The 14,527-nt window shown below is 45.9% G+C and overlaps 1 protein-coding gene across 4 annotated transcripts in view; it reads right to left on the bottom strand.

Annotated features, from left to right (window-relative positions):
• Nucleotides 1–14,527, bottom strand: part of LOC102576049 (S-adenosyl-L-methionine-dependent tRNA 4-demethylwyosine synthase TYW1) — a 137,413-nt gene that overhangs the window by 115,957 nt on the left and 6,929 nt on the right. The gene's annotated exons all lie outside the window — the stretch shown is intronic.

Raw genomic sequence — 14,527 nt, 5'->3', positions numbered from 1 at the left:
GGTCACCACTGAGCCTGTGCTTTTCCAGACTGAAGAGTCCCATGGCTCTCAGCCTCTTATCATAAGGCCTGTTCTCTTGCCCTCTGATCATAGATTCATAGATGTTAGGGTCGGAAGGGACCTCAATAGATCATCAAGTCCGACCCCCTGCATAAGAGTGCTGGGTCTAAATGACCCCAGCTAGATACTCGTCTAACCTCCTCTTGAAGACCCCCAGGGTAGGGGAGAGCACCACCTCCCTTGGGAGCCCGTTCCAGACCTTGGCCACTCGAACTGTGAAGAAGTTCTTCCTAATGTCCAGTCTAAATCTGCTCTCTGCTAGCTTGTGGCCATTGTTTCTTGTAACCCCCGGGGGCGCCTTGGTGAATAAATCCTCACCAATTCCCTTCTGTGCCCCCGTGATGAACTTATAGGCAGCCACAAGGTCGCCTCTCAACCTTCTCTTGCGGAGGCTGAAAAGGTCCAGTTTCTCTAGTCTCTCCTCGTAGGGCTTGGTCTGCAGGCCCTTGACCATACGAGTTGCCCTTCTCTGGACCCTCTCCAGGTTATCCGCATCCTTCTTGAAGTGTGGCGCCCAGAATTGCACGCAGTACTCCAACTGCGGTCTGACCAGCGCCCTACAGAGGGGAAGTATCACCTCCCTGGACCTATTCGTCATGCATCTGCTGATGCACGATAAAGTGCCATTGGCTTTTCTGATGGCTTCGTCACACTGCCGGCTCATGTTCATCTTGGAGTCCACTAGGACTCCAAGATCCCTCTCCACCTCTGTGCCACCCAGCAGGTCATTCCCTAGGCTGTAGGTGTGCTGGACATTTTTCCTCCCTAGGTGCAGCACTTTGCATTTCTCCTTGTTGAACTGCATCCTGTTGTTTTCTGCCCACTTGTCCAGCCTATCCAGGTCTGCCTGCAGCTGTTCCCTGCCCTCCGGCGTGTCCACTTCTCCCCATAGCTTTGTGTCATCTGCAAACTTGGACAGAGTACATTTCACTCCCTCGTCCAAGTCGCTGATGAAGACATTAAAGAGTATCGGTCCGAGGACCGAGCCCTGCGGGACCCCACTGCCCACAACCTTCCAGGTCGAGACCGACCCATCCACCACGACTCTCTGGGTGCGACCCTCTAGCCAATTCGCCACCCACCGGACTGTGTAGTCATCCACATCACAGCCTCTTAGCTTGTTCACCAGTATGGGGTGGGATACCGTATCGAAGGCCTTCCTGAAGTCTAAGTATACGACATCCACCCCTCCTCCTGTGTCCAGGCGTTTCGTAACCTGGTCATAGAAAGAGACTAGATTGGTCAGGCACGATCTGCCCGCCACAAACCCGTGCTGGTTTCCCCTCAGCATAATTTGCCCTGCTGGGCTCTCACAAATGTATCTATTGCTCCTAGTCTTCCCCAGGGGTGCACTGGGGAACAGCTGTTCACCGAGGTCTTGATGTACTCCCCTGACGTAGCGGTAAGCCACTATCAAGTCCCCTCTCAGCCGTCTCTTCTGCAAGCTGAACAGGCCCAAGTCCCTCAGCCTTTCCTCGTATGGCTTGCCTTGTAAGTCCCTGATCATACGGGTGGCTCTTCTCTGAACCCTCTCAAGTTTTTCCACATCCTTGTTGAAGTGTGGCACCCAGAACTGGATGCAGTCCTCCAGCTGTGGTCTCACCAGTGTGGAGTACAGTGGGAGTATCACTTCCTTAGTTTTGCATGAAATGCAACAGTTAGTGTGTGCTGGCATGCTGTTTGCCCTGCTGGCCGCGGCATCGCACTGCCGGCTCATGTTCATGCGATGGTCTATCACTACCCCTAGGTCCCTTTCGGCCGTGGTGCAAGCGAAATTGTCGCCACCAAGCCTGTAGGTACGTTGGGGATTGTTTGCCCCCAAATGGAGCACCTTACACTTCTGAGTGTTGAACTTCATCTAGGTCCGGTCCGCCCAACTCTCCAGCCTGTCCAGGTCTGCCTGTATCTACAACCTATCTTCTGACATGGCCACGCTCCCCCATAACTTGGTGTTGTCCATAAACTTGGCCAGCGAGCTTTTCACCCCCACATCCAAATCATTGATAAAGATATTGAAAAGCACTGGGCCAAGCACAGACCCCTGAGAGAGACCACTGGCCACTTCTCGCCAAGACGACACAGATCTGTTCATGAGAACTCTCTGGGTCCTACCATGCAGCCAGTTTTCTGCCCACTGCACTGTTGAGCAGTTAAGCCCACAATCTTCTTATTTCTAATTTTTCTAAGTTATTGTCTTTCCATAAGAAATCAAAAAAGTGATGGCTACCACTAATTTTTCTTGTCCTTGAAATACTTAGGTGCTGATAACTAAACAGTCATCTGCTGCTCTTCAATCATGGGCAGAAAGAATTTATGGACACAGAAATCCCAACTATTTGGATTTTTGCTAGGTGGAGGGCCAACCCACATCCTCATGAAATCCAGTTAACTGCAACCAGTTGCCCAACCAAATGGGCAGGTTCTGAACTCCCCATTAAGGTGGGAATAGAAAACACAATAACTATTTATCTCAAATTTGCAGCTCAGTTGTTTTAGATACTACCTTATTTGCATATCTTGCCTAAAATACAAATATACGTGCACATACAGACACGCACAGGGAGACACAATGCACTACTTCCGAATGGCAACTGCCACTCAAAATGTCCACAAAAGGCAATTCCTATTCACAACCAGCTAACTACTCACATTACTGATTCTCCTAGAGCGGTCCATTTTATATATAGTAAATTAGTTTTGTCATCAAGTGGGTCCAACATTTTTTTAAATGACTGAGATAGGTATTACTATAAGCTAAAAGGACTAGAACTTATAGTGAACTAGAACCAACTGTTAGGGAACTCAGGAACTAAAAGGGAAAGTATAGGCGGCAGGAGAACCATAAAGACTTCCTGAAAGCAAGAGCTATTGGCCTATGAAAGCACCTCCCAGGGAAGTGGTGGAATTCCTACCATATGAATAAAATAGGCTGGATAAGGTCACAAAAGGAGTTTTCCAATTCAAACTAAAGCCTCAGCAGTAGCATTTTTACTTTCCATGTAATAGCTATATAAGAACTTGTGCTGCTCATTTTGGGCACTGACAGACACGCAGCTCCCTGGGCTAACTTATGGCACTTCACAGAAAGCACTATGAGTTAGACCAGTCCCCCCCCCCCCACACACACACACACCCCCCAACAGATGTTTGTTGTTAGTTTGGAAGGGTGGGGGAAATCAAGCTCCACTTTGGAGCCAATTTAGCCAGGGAACTGTGTGTCTGCAGCTTCTTTCCCCTAGGCACGCCTCCCCACCTCCCAGCTCTGGTGCTGTCTGCACAATGGGAGCAGGGGGAAGGGAAGACAGGGAGTTCAGGATGCTGTTTGCCCAGCCTGTACTGGAGTGGGTGTGGGTGGACTGGAACCCCCTGTTCTAATCCACCCCCCCACTCCAGCACAGCCTGGGCAAACCCTAACCCAAGCTCCCTCTCTTCCCTCATCTCCCGCCCCACATTGTGCAGGCAGCACCAGGGCCAGGGCTGAGCTGCAGCAGCGTGGTCACTGGAGCAGGCAGAAGTTAATGAAGATTTTGGAGCACCTTCATTTGAACCCTCATATAATGAAGTTAATTTGTCACACGATCAGGGATTTTTAAAGCACTCTGCAGCTGTGCACTTTTGTTAGAGCATGGCTGTGCAGCGCTTTCAAGGGGCCAATCACACAATAAATGTAATTTCTGCCTGCACCCATTAATGACATTGGTTTTGTTTTCATTCAAGCTCCACAGACAGCTGAAGTAAGTACAGTTGAATAAGAGGTGGCTAGGGAAGGCATTAAAACAGATACTCCTGGTAACTGCAGGAAAGAAAATTCCAGTCCATTGTTGGGAACCCCTACTAGTTCCAGTGCCACAAGGCCACCTATCACATCAACAAAATGGCACCAGGTAGAAATAGACTTGCTCAGTCCTTTATCCCAGTTACCCTTTTTAATTTTATACCAATATGGAGTACCCTGATTTCCAACCACTGAGCAGCAAAAAAAAGCTGATTTAGAGAATTTGTGAATAAAGGCAATTTCACACTAAAAGGAAGCTGGAATACCAGCCTGAATAGTCAGCAAACCCATAAAACTGCAAGACAGAAAGAAAAGCTTATTAAAAGTAGTTACTGGAGTCTACATAATAGCAGGCTAAATGCTAAACATCACTGTCCAGTTAAGTAGAAAAGCTTGCACTGAAATAAAATGCAGGCAAGAGAGAGGGAAAGTATGACAGCTGACAGATGGGGAACAAGAAAAACGATTACTTTTCAATGGCTCGATCAAGGAGGTGGTTTGATTAAAAGCTGAGAATGTGACAAGTAGTTTTAAGAAGCACTTCTGAAAAGAAGGATGACTTCTGACAAGTTTCTACTAATTCAAAACACAAGCAAATTGGTTACAGGGATATTTTTCCAGAAACAGAAACCTTTGTTTCCTCCCATCTGAAAGCCTACAAATGATTGGCCAAGCCCAACGCATTGCTACCTGATGATCACCCTGAACAGACAATACCAGTTTGCTTGCACAAGGAAGTCCTATACTTAAAAAAAAAAAAAAAAAAAAAAAAAGAGAGATTTTCAGATGGGCCTAAGGCAAGTGGGTACCCATCATCACTGCCCAGCTTTGAACTCTAAGCTCCTTTAGCTGGGAAACAAGTAGGAAACCTCTGCTATTATTCAAGGAGGCCAGTCTTACAGAAGGTGCCACCCCACAGCTTCCAACAGCCGGTATGACCATGATTCCCCTGACGGACATTTAAGTTTGGTCACAGATTTTGATGGTAGACGGTGCTTCCCATGATCAATCCCACCATCTTAAAAAAAAAAAAAAAAAAAAAAAAAAAAGAGAGAGAGAGAGAAAAAAGGTTCCCATATTAGATTCCTACAAGTCAGCCTGACAGATCCTTAACAGAATCCAAGTATTTCAGCAATGTCTGCAGTGCTGTCTAGGAATATTAAAGATGTGGAAGGAAAGGACTTGCATAGCTATTAACTGCACCCTTACAAAGCCAAGACTTCAGGGATTTTTTATGCTTCAAGATTCTGAAGCCAGAGAACCTTAAAATAGATTTTAAAGCATATTGTGGTGGCCACGAGTCTAACAGCACCTCTGATTTCCAAAGGAGTATGATAATACACAAGTACATTAAGCATTACGGACATGATGATTAAAACCAAGATAGTACTGGAAACCTGACTTGAGACATCTTAGAGACCGACTTTTCTTCAGGCAAATGCTCAGTCTCCTTTAGAAGTCAGGTCCCTTTTTTTAGTCCATCTCCCCATAAGAGTCACTGATCATTTTGGAAAATTCTGACCTATATTAATAGATTATTTTTCCCTTCATTTTCTTACCTTCATTTTCCTGTGGCAAGCTACCTATTAGCATAACTAAACCCAAAGCAAAGGGATTTAACAACAGTTAAAGTCCCAAATCTAAATCCATTATGAGTTTGTATCATGGGCAGTAACATACCATCACCACCCACCGAGCCCAGCTCCATCTACCATCTCTCCAAGACTCACTTTGAGCACTGCCTTTTGTACGGTCCTTAAATCACTCTGCAAATGATTCCTCACTCACAGTCCACCATTCTTTCCACTACAGTTCAGACCTGGAGAGGAGACATTTCATTTTGGCATCTGTCACTCAAATGGTCAACAGTACATGCACACATCCAAAGTCTGATGATTTTTTCCTCTGCAATCATTTCTTTTGTTAAAAGTCATCATAGGCAACCAACTAACCTGGCGCCAGCCAGAAGCATGCATCTTTGTGGTAAACCTATTTGTTAGGAAAGGCAAGTTAGGAAACCGATTTGTCTCAGAAGTGTTATTTGTCATTAAAACTCCAGCAGATTTCTGCTGCTACAACAAGACATCCAAAAGCAGAAGGCAATATTGCTGTACCAGCCCTTTCATTTTTGGGGTTTCATAAAAAGGGGGCCCAACCCAAAGCACTGCAATCACAATACCTCAGGGAATGCCAGGAAAAGCAGAGTCCAAAGTATGCATATCTGGGGTCCCTCCAGGCTAAACCCAAATCCTGGAGCCACAACCCAAGACAGGGCCAGGCAATTATTTTGGGCAGAGGGCTGCTTACTGAGTTTTGGCAAGCCATCAAGGGCCACATGATAGGCAGCCAGGGGCAGATAAATATTAACTTTATAAATTTTTTAAGGGCCCCACAGGCCTGGTGGGCCGCATCCGGCCCCCGGGCTGCATTTTGCCCACCCCTGACCCAAGACTTTGTAGAAGTTCAGACATGGATATTCATTCCATGGCTTGCATGTACTGAAAAGACGTTACTTGGCCAGACTGCCTCAAATAAATTTGGATCTTTACACCAATCACTAGGTCCTTCCCATACAATCAGCAGCAACAGAATAAGCTGCATTAGTAGTTAATATATTATGTTTGCAGGACAGCCCAGGGAAGCTTACACTGCCTCCCTCCCTGCAGTCCTTGCTTAGTTTCTGGAGATGTCAGATCAGCATCTTTCATCAGTGCTATACAGGTTTCCCTCACCAACCACAGTTTTGCCAACCACAGTTTTGAGTCTCCATGCTTAACATGCTATATATATATCATTTTGGCTATCATGGTATACAGTTTTGAGTAACCACCGTTTTCTGTAGCCACACACCAGCCTGTCACCTGCCATTTTTCCCCATAAGCCTTTTGTCTTGCCAACCATGGTTTTGTCAGCCACGAGAACCCAACTCCAGTGGCTGGCGAGGGAAACCTGTATTCACAGCTGCACAAAAAGTTGTTTTAAAATATCCTGTACAAGCTACCTCATTCAGTTTTATGGGTCACTCGTTGGGCACAATGTTTATTAGGACAAGCTCATCTGGTAATGTTTGTACAGAGCCTCACTCAAGGATACCCAGTGTGGGCCCCACTGCCCTACTATACAAAATCAAGAGGTCTCATAAATATGTTCGCACACAGTTACAGCAAAGTCAGGCAGACCTCGCACAACGGTCATTCAACAATAAAGCTGTCAGTAAACCTGTCCACGTTCCATCTCTAATCCAACCTCCTGCTAGTTTATCATGAGTGCCCAGTACTTGGCAGCGTCCATAAATGGTTGTCAGCTCCAAAAGGATGTGTCTTTTGTCTAGCTAAGCTTCCTGCTTTTTTGTTTTCTTCCCCACCTAGAGACAGCATTACTGTGACATTCATTACCCATCAATTACTGTGGGAGCCGGCTTTCTCTTCTCTGCTTTGAGGTGAGCCATCATTCTGCTTCCCTTGCCAATGGTTGTTACCATCTCAGGAAGGAAAAGTAGCTGTCTTCTGGCGCTGCTCCCTTCACAGCACATGGACCAACATCTCCCTCTTGTCTGTCCACATAGTGCATGGAGGCAGTCACTGAGAGCTGGGGCTCAGCTGTGCTAGACATTACGCATACGCATAGGCAGCACCTGCCCTGAAAACTTAAACACGGGAGATGGATAAAAGGCAGCAGAAAGGAAGGAGAATGACCTCAGTTTTACAGATGGGAATAGGCAGGCCTGATCACGAGTGAAGCCAATATTAAATTGTGCCTGAACTGCACCAACGGACCGTGTACAAAACCTCGCCATGGAATTTCTCTCACAGCTCACACTCCATGAAAGCATTTGCCTCGGAAATAAAGTTAACGCTTCTTTGCCGCTAACCTTATGTAGTAACTCTAGTTATCCAGGCAGCCTAGACTCCTCTAATCAGTTTTTACAGTAAGGGTGGCCAGAATCTGGAATGGGCTTCCAAGAGAGGTGGTGCTATCACCTAACTCGGAGGTCTTCAAGAGGAGGGGAGGTAGGCACCTGGCTGGGGTCGTCTGACCTCGGTCCTCTTTCCTGCCAGGGGCAGAGGGTTGGACACGATCCGTTGTGGTCCCTTCCGACTCTCCAATCTATGAATCTATGAATCAGTTAACCATTTACTGAAAGCAAAATAGTCCCCTCTGCCACCGTGTGGCCAAGAGCTATAGTAGCACCTACTAGTGGGTTGGGCATGTGTCCTCTTCACTATGGAATAAAGCCCATGGCAGGGTAAATGGCTCTGGAGTCATCAGAGCATGCCTGCACATGGGGTTACTGATGACCCAGGTGACACCTGGCTGAGGAGATGTACCTCTCCTGCTCCACCTTGACTTGGACCAAGTTCTACAAACAGATAGGCTTTTAAGAAGCCTCCCAACCCTTCACACTTCAGCTCCTCTGACTTGCTAGCAGCAGCAGCCTAGGTTTCTGGTAATCATTATCAGATAAAACGACTACTAAACTTGACTATGAAAAAAACGCCAAAGCAAAAAGCACACCGATAAATTAAGCTGATGTTTTATTCTGGCTCAATTTCTCTCAGATTCAGTGTAAACCTTGGAAGTAACTCCAACAAAGTGAAAGAGGTGATACCAGTAGATAGATAGATATTCAACATGAGATGAGAAGTGGATCTGTGCCGGGAACAGTCTGGTGGGCTTTCCAACTGGCTCGCCCTGTTGGATCTGTTAGAAGCTTGCCAACTCCAGTGACTTGCTATGGCTTGTTAACTTCACCATGTGGAGCCGAGTGCCTTGCTGTGCACCCTGGAGGAAGGAGACCATGCCAGAGCTAAAACTGAGAAGGAAACAAACTTACGTCCAGGGAAGTTTTCAGCACCCAATCTGTTCCCCATCCATCAGCTTGCCATTGACAGAGTAATTGAGGGCAGACTACAGATGGCAGCTATAGGTATGAGATCTACTGCACATGAATAAAAATAATACCTAGCCTTATCTACCCCTTTTTAGCCAGAGATCTCAAAGCATCTTGTAAAAGGAGGTCACCCAGCCCATATACCAGAGAGGCAAAAGGCTTGAAATTGTATGATTACAAGCATTTTTCCCCTTTTTTAACTGGGCAGCCCAAGTTTTAACTGGAAACTGCAAACCCCCAAAAGCTCTAATTATACTGCTCCTGAACTGCAATACCTTTCAACAGACAAAACAGGGAGAACTTAGATTTGATCACACAACCTGGGAAAAAGATGCTAGTGCAATGAGATCACAGGCACCACTTTCTTTAAAAACTTGTTTGAAAAAAAGCAGAATTACTTCAGTTTTAGGGCTGGGATAACAGATCAGAATCTAGCCCAGAGGTCTAACCTACTGAAAGAGCCATTCAGCTCCCCTTCAGCACCTCTGCTTTCCAGTGATGACTTTCCAATGACAATTAAAAGCAATGACAACTTTCTGGGAATGCTCCAGTAAGGCCCAGGCTTTTTAGTTGCTTGTTTTTAAGTTGCACAATTGAATCTCATAACTTCACTCAATCAGGGTTCAGTACAGACAAGAAATCGGCTTTTTGCACAGATCTCGAAGCTACTACATAGGCCTTTTAAGACAGTGTTTTTTGTGTGACACAACTCAAAGGAAAATTTCCACCAACCTCACTAAGAGTTTTGTTCAAGAAAACACAGCAAGACAGGGTCTTTCACAGGGATAATACCTTGCAGGTGGTTTTCTCTTTCTCATTTTCTTTTAATTGTTCAAAAACCTTCTGAAAAGGTTCACCCACCCCACAGCTGCCCAACAGGTAGACTCCCATTTTACAACATAGCTAAGGTGACACAAGGTCATGGGACCTCCCTCAGATCATGCAGCTCACGAGTGGCAGAACAGGAGTAAGAGCCTATGAGCGCCTGTACACATGTGCAGGATGCCAATTAGAACACTCTGGAGCAGACTTGATTCATCTGCTGGATTGGCACACTCCAGCAGCCTCGCCATCACGTCTATTCAGCGTCCAAAATGACAGCAAGGGCACTTTAAACTAAAGCTCACATGAGCTTTAAAGGTGCCCCCACTGCCACTCTGAAGTGCGGGACACTCAATACACAAGACGCTTTGGGCATTTTAATTAGAGCAGCTCCCAAAAGTGGCTCCAATTGAAACGCCCCACCCCACCAGGAGCACAGCACATTACAGTGGCTTTCTTTAGAAAACAGAGGCATTAATCTTAACACTGTAAAATATGCCTGTATGATAACTTCTCAACTGATCCCCAAATTAGGATACTGTTAGTATTCATGAATGTAGTTTATAAACACAAAGGTTAATAAAACAATTCCCTTCCCAAGGAAGAGACCTGGATGTATCTGTATTTCTAGTTTATCACAATGTCCCAGCTGTGGGAGATACCATGTATTAAGAACCAGTATTCCTGTGATTAATGACCACAGCCTTCAAGGCCACAAATATATCTATTAGGTTTCATATTTATCTGATAAACACAGTCCAGGGGAGTTGCTTTAGAGGACAGGGAAAGTGCACTGCATTTGTATCGATCAAAAGCAGAGTTGGCTGTTATATCTATCGAGGAGCCCATTTCCACTGCTATAGGAAAGCCTAGGGAGGGAACACAAACAGGTCCTTTCCTTAAATCACAAAAACTGAAAATGTAGCAAAGCCAAAGATACAGCATGAATCCTGCTCACCCCAGATGTGTCCCATCTAACCCAGAATCCTGTCTCTTCATCTCTAGTACCAGATGCTTCAGGGAAACAACCCCACAGAAATCCCACAGCATGCAATAATGGCATAACCTTCCCATAGGGCAGGGGTGGGCAAAGTTGGGCGCACGCCAGACTCCATTACCCAGCAGCCCCTGTGGGCTGCCACTGCTGAACCCAGCCCCATTGCCCGGGCACCGCAGCCCCTCCACCCCGCACCTACTGCCAGGGGCAGGACCCATGTGGGCAGGGCATGCAGCTGAGCTGCTGGGATGGGGCTGCGGCTGGGAGCAAGACAGACAGGAGGGGCTGGGGAGACCTCGGGATCCTGGGGCAGCAACAGCGTGGGTCTCGGGATGGGGCAGAGCCGCAATCTGCTGCTCAGATACCCCTGCAACGAGTGAGGGTTCTGCAGGCAGCGGATTGCAGCAGGGAGTGGATCATGGCTTTGCCCAGGCCCAGGGCCCCGTGCTGTCGCTGCCCCAGAGATCCTGGCCCCAGAGCGGCTCCCCAACCAGCTGCATGTCCTGCCCAGTCTCTATTAAGACCCCAAGAACACGGAGCCATGACAGCAAGGGGACAGGCCAGGGCACAGCCCTGGTTACATCGCCCCATGCGGTCACAGTTCCATGCTCCCAGGGTCTCCATTGAGACCAGCCAGGAGCTGTGCAGCGAGCCGGATCCACCATTTTGCCAAAAGGCAAGTTTTGTCCTAAACCCTATCAGTTACTGGTTATTTTATGCCCCAAAGCAAAATGGCTTTTCGATGCTTGGGAAAGGCATATATTCCCAGTCCTGTTTTTTGAAAGCCTTACTAAGCACTCAACCTTAATCTTCCAGTAAGAACTGCCACAACTTAACTACATATCAGAGTAAAAAAAAAAAAAAAAATAGCCACTCACTATTTCTTTGACCAAAGTCAAGGTTCTTTGCCCCTTCTTCCAAGAAGACAAACAGAAGAGTGACAGTTACCCCCGTGTTATTCATTGTTTTCTACACCTGCATCCTTTGCAAGCCTCTGCTTGTCAACCTTTGGGCTCAGCCCTGATACACAGCACGTTGAAGTGGGCTCCATCAGATTAAAACAGCTGTCTTATGTCTAGCACCTGTTTGAGATCGCTTACTTTTCTAGAGGGATGAACTAGAATTGATCTGCCCTTTGGGAGAGAGATGCCAGCACCCTTCCTTGTAATTCTGCTCTCTGTGTCTGCATTCATCTCGCTTGTCACTCTCAAACACCTATCCTCTTTTGTATAATGCTAAAATGCTGGAGTGGGAAAAAGACAAGAAAAATCTAGCCTGGATTTCCCATCCAGTTAAGGGACCCAATTCAGCACACTTATATGGAGATCAACTACACAGCTCTGAACAAATATTCATTAAAGATGCTGCCACCACAAGCTTGCTGCCTGGACATAAAAATCAAAACTGCAAGGATTTATGGCTACACAGATGGCATATTCACTTTCCCACCAATAATTTTTATCAGTGGCAACATGGGCCCTGAGACTAAATCAAAACCAGGCCCTCAAATCCCTCAAAATTGAAATTTTACTGCCCCATATGCACAGAGTGTGCAAATGCTCATCCCAAGCCTCCACAAATGCTGGAAGGTCTGGTTTGACATCATGCTACAAAGTCTATGCATATTAATTCACAGATTGGCACAGTATAGGTCTTAGTAGCTAACATACCACGCTGAGTTCTGCAAACAGATTTCAGGGCCTATTACACTCTCCCTTTCCTCATCTAAATCAGAATAACTGCTGTAATCCACTGGCTGCAGTAATGTAAAATGATATCAATCAGGCCCTGAATGGAGCAACTCAGCGTTCTGTAAAAGATGACGAGCTTAAATGCAGTGTCTATCTCGAGGCAGTCTTTCCCCCGTGCTAATTCACAGTAGCTAAAGCAAAGACACAGCTTGGGAAAGCAGGATATCTCAGACTTAACACACAACTGTAACTTCCATCTTGGAAACAAGGAAATAGATGATGAATTGCCTTCATCGATGCAGATTCTTCTGCACTTTACTATCAAATCTTCAGCATTTATTTTTATTACAGTAAATAACCGCACCTCAAGGACTGTTTTCCACTTCAAGTGTTTGCACAAATCTGTTCACCAGCCAGTCTACATATTCCAAGATCTGTCACTGAGCCAAAGTCATTCGTTCTCTCAGCTAACGGTATGGACAGTCACCTATTTGGGCTCTCATGCAACATTTATATGGCCATCTCCTCCCAGGATTACACACACAGAGCTCCCATTGAGGTATGTTAGGCTTTTACATTAAAACTGACAGCAGCAGGTAGCCTACAGCTAAATCCACATTTAACAAATAATCATGGATTTGAATCCAAAACCCAGGGAACAGGACTTCACAAAATGAGACAACTTGTGTCAGAGCCGTAGCACAGAACTTCTAGTTTGCACTAGGTTTTTGCACTTCTGAAACAGCCGGCCAGCAAGGGGCAATGATTCCCAAAAAGACAATTTGGGGAGGAAAAGAGATTCTTAAAAGACACCAGCTACACCAGACAGCAAGCAACAGAGAAAGCAGCTTCACTCCTGGATTCTCCATGGGCCAAGTGTCAAGCAGCAGTGGATTTTTGCTGCCTATTCATAAAACCAGATTCTGCTGGAAATTCCAGAGCTGCTCACGACCAATGCAGTAATCATAACAAGTTAGAAGTGACAGCAATTTGTTGCTGTGGTCATTTGCTTGTCCATAAATACATGGTCCACTGTCTAGTTTATTAGTTTTACCTTGCACACTCCTGGAGCTGTTGCCAGATGTTATTAGTCAGTGAGACCTCAAGGCTTACTCTGCCATAAAATCCTGGGCATAAAATAATTATTCTTTATCCCTGAAGTGGTTTCAAATCAAATGAAGGTGAAGGAAAGGAATTGTTTTTTCCTTTTGTTTGGTGCTCTCTAGCGGCAAATATGTGGAGGAGAGACAGAGAGAGAAAGAGACTGTGCCAGATGGCAAATAGGACTGAGGATGGTTCAGAGCAAGGGAGATCTACCACCTTGTGCCCCTACAAGAAGGAAATGGATCCCTGAGCCCCACTCACTGGGACAGGGACATTACGCTGATGCTAAAGGAAGGGAGACATCCCAAAAATAAGCAAGCAATGAATTGCATGTAGAAGGAATGTAAAGTCAGACCTCAGAGGTTTCTGTGCCAATCCCAGCAACTGCTCTTAACACTGCAGATCATGACAACATATACAACTCACTCACTGTCATACCGTGCTTAACTTGAACCTTCAGTTTAAAGTGAACACCTCAGAGCCCTGATTATGCACTCTGAATAACATATGGATCATGTTCATGCGGCAGGGGCAGAGGCTGGTTTTTCAACAGCACTGGGAACTACTGGTTGCTCAGAGCATTTAATAAAATCCACACAGAGCAAGAGGTTTCATTTCCTAATACAAAAATATTCATTTTACACATGGCAAAACTAACTGCTGCACATTCACCTCTAAAACCTACCGTATCCATTTTTGGGAGCAAGATTTTTCTGCTGCACATGAAACACGGGCAGTATTTGTGCATGCACACACATTTCCAAGAACATAAATACTGCATACCCTTTCAGCTTTACTGGGAGCATACGCAAAAGACCCATTTTTTGATTATTAGGTAACACTGCTGCTGCTGTAGCGCCTCAAGACCTTCCCATGGAACAGCTCCATTTTTCTAGACTCTCTACAGCGACCAAATGGTAAACCCTACCCAGAAAAAAGATTCCTGTTCTAATCTCCATCTTTCAAAGTCCAGGCAAAATTTCTCACGGTATCCCTGGCTTTCCCCTTTTATCAGCAAGACAGTGGAGCCTAAAGTTCATACTTGCAGTTGCTTGAGTTTGCAGAGCTGGGGTTCAGGACGGAGCTGATATGGAACCCTAGCCTATAATCCATGTTGTGGCGATTATGGCAACTGGTATATAAGACTCTTAGAGAGTTGGACATGAAAATCTGACAATAGTATTTTC

Source organism: Alligator mississippiensis, chromosome 14 (genome assembly GCF_030867095.1).
Source record: "Alligator mississippiensis isolate rAllMis1 chromosome 14, rAllMis1, whole genome shotgun sequence".
In the NCBI taxonomy this organism is placed as follows: Eukaryota; Metazoa; Chordata; order Crocodylia; family Alligatoridae; genus Alligator; species Alligator mississippiensis.
The sequence above is the reverse complement of the archived record's forward strand: the minus strand, read 5'-3'. Positions and strand labels throughout refer to the sequence as shown.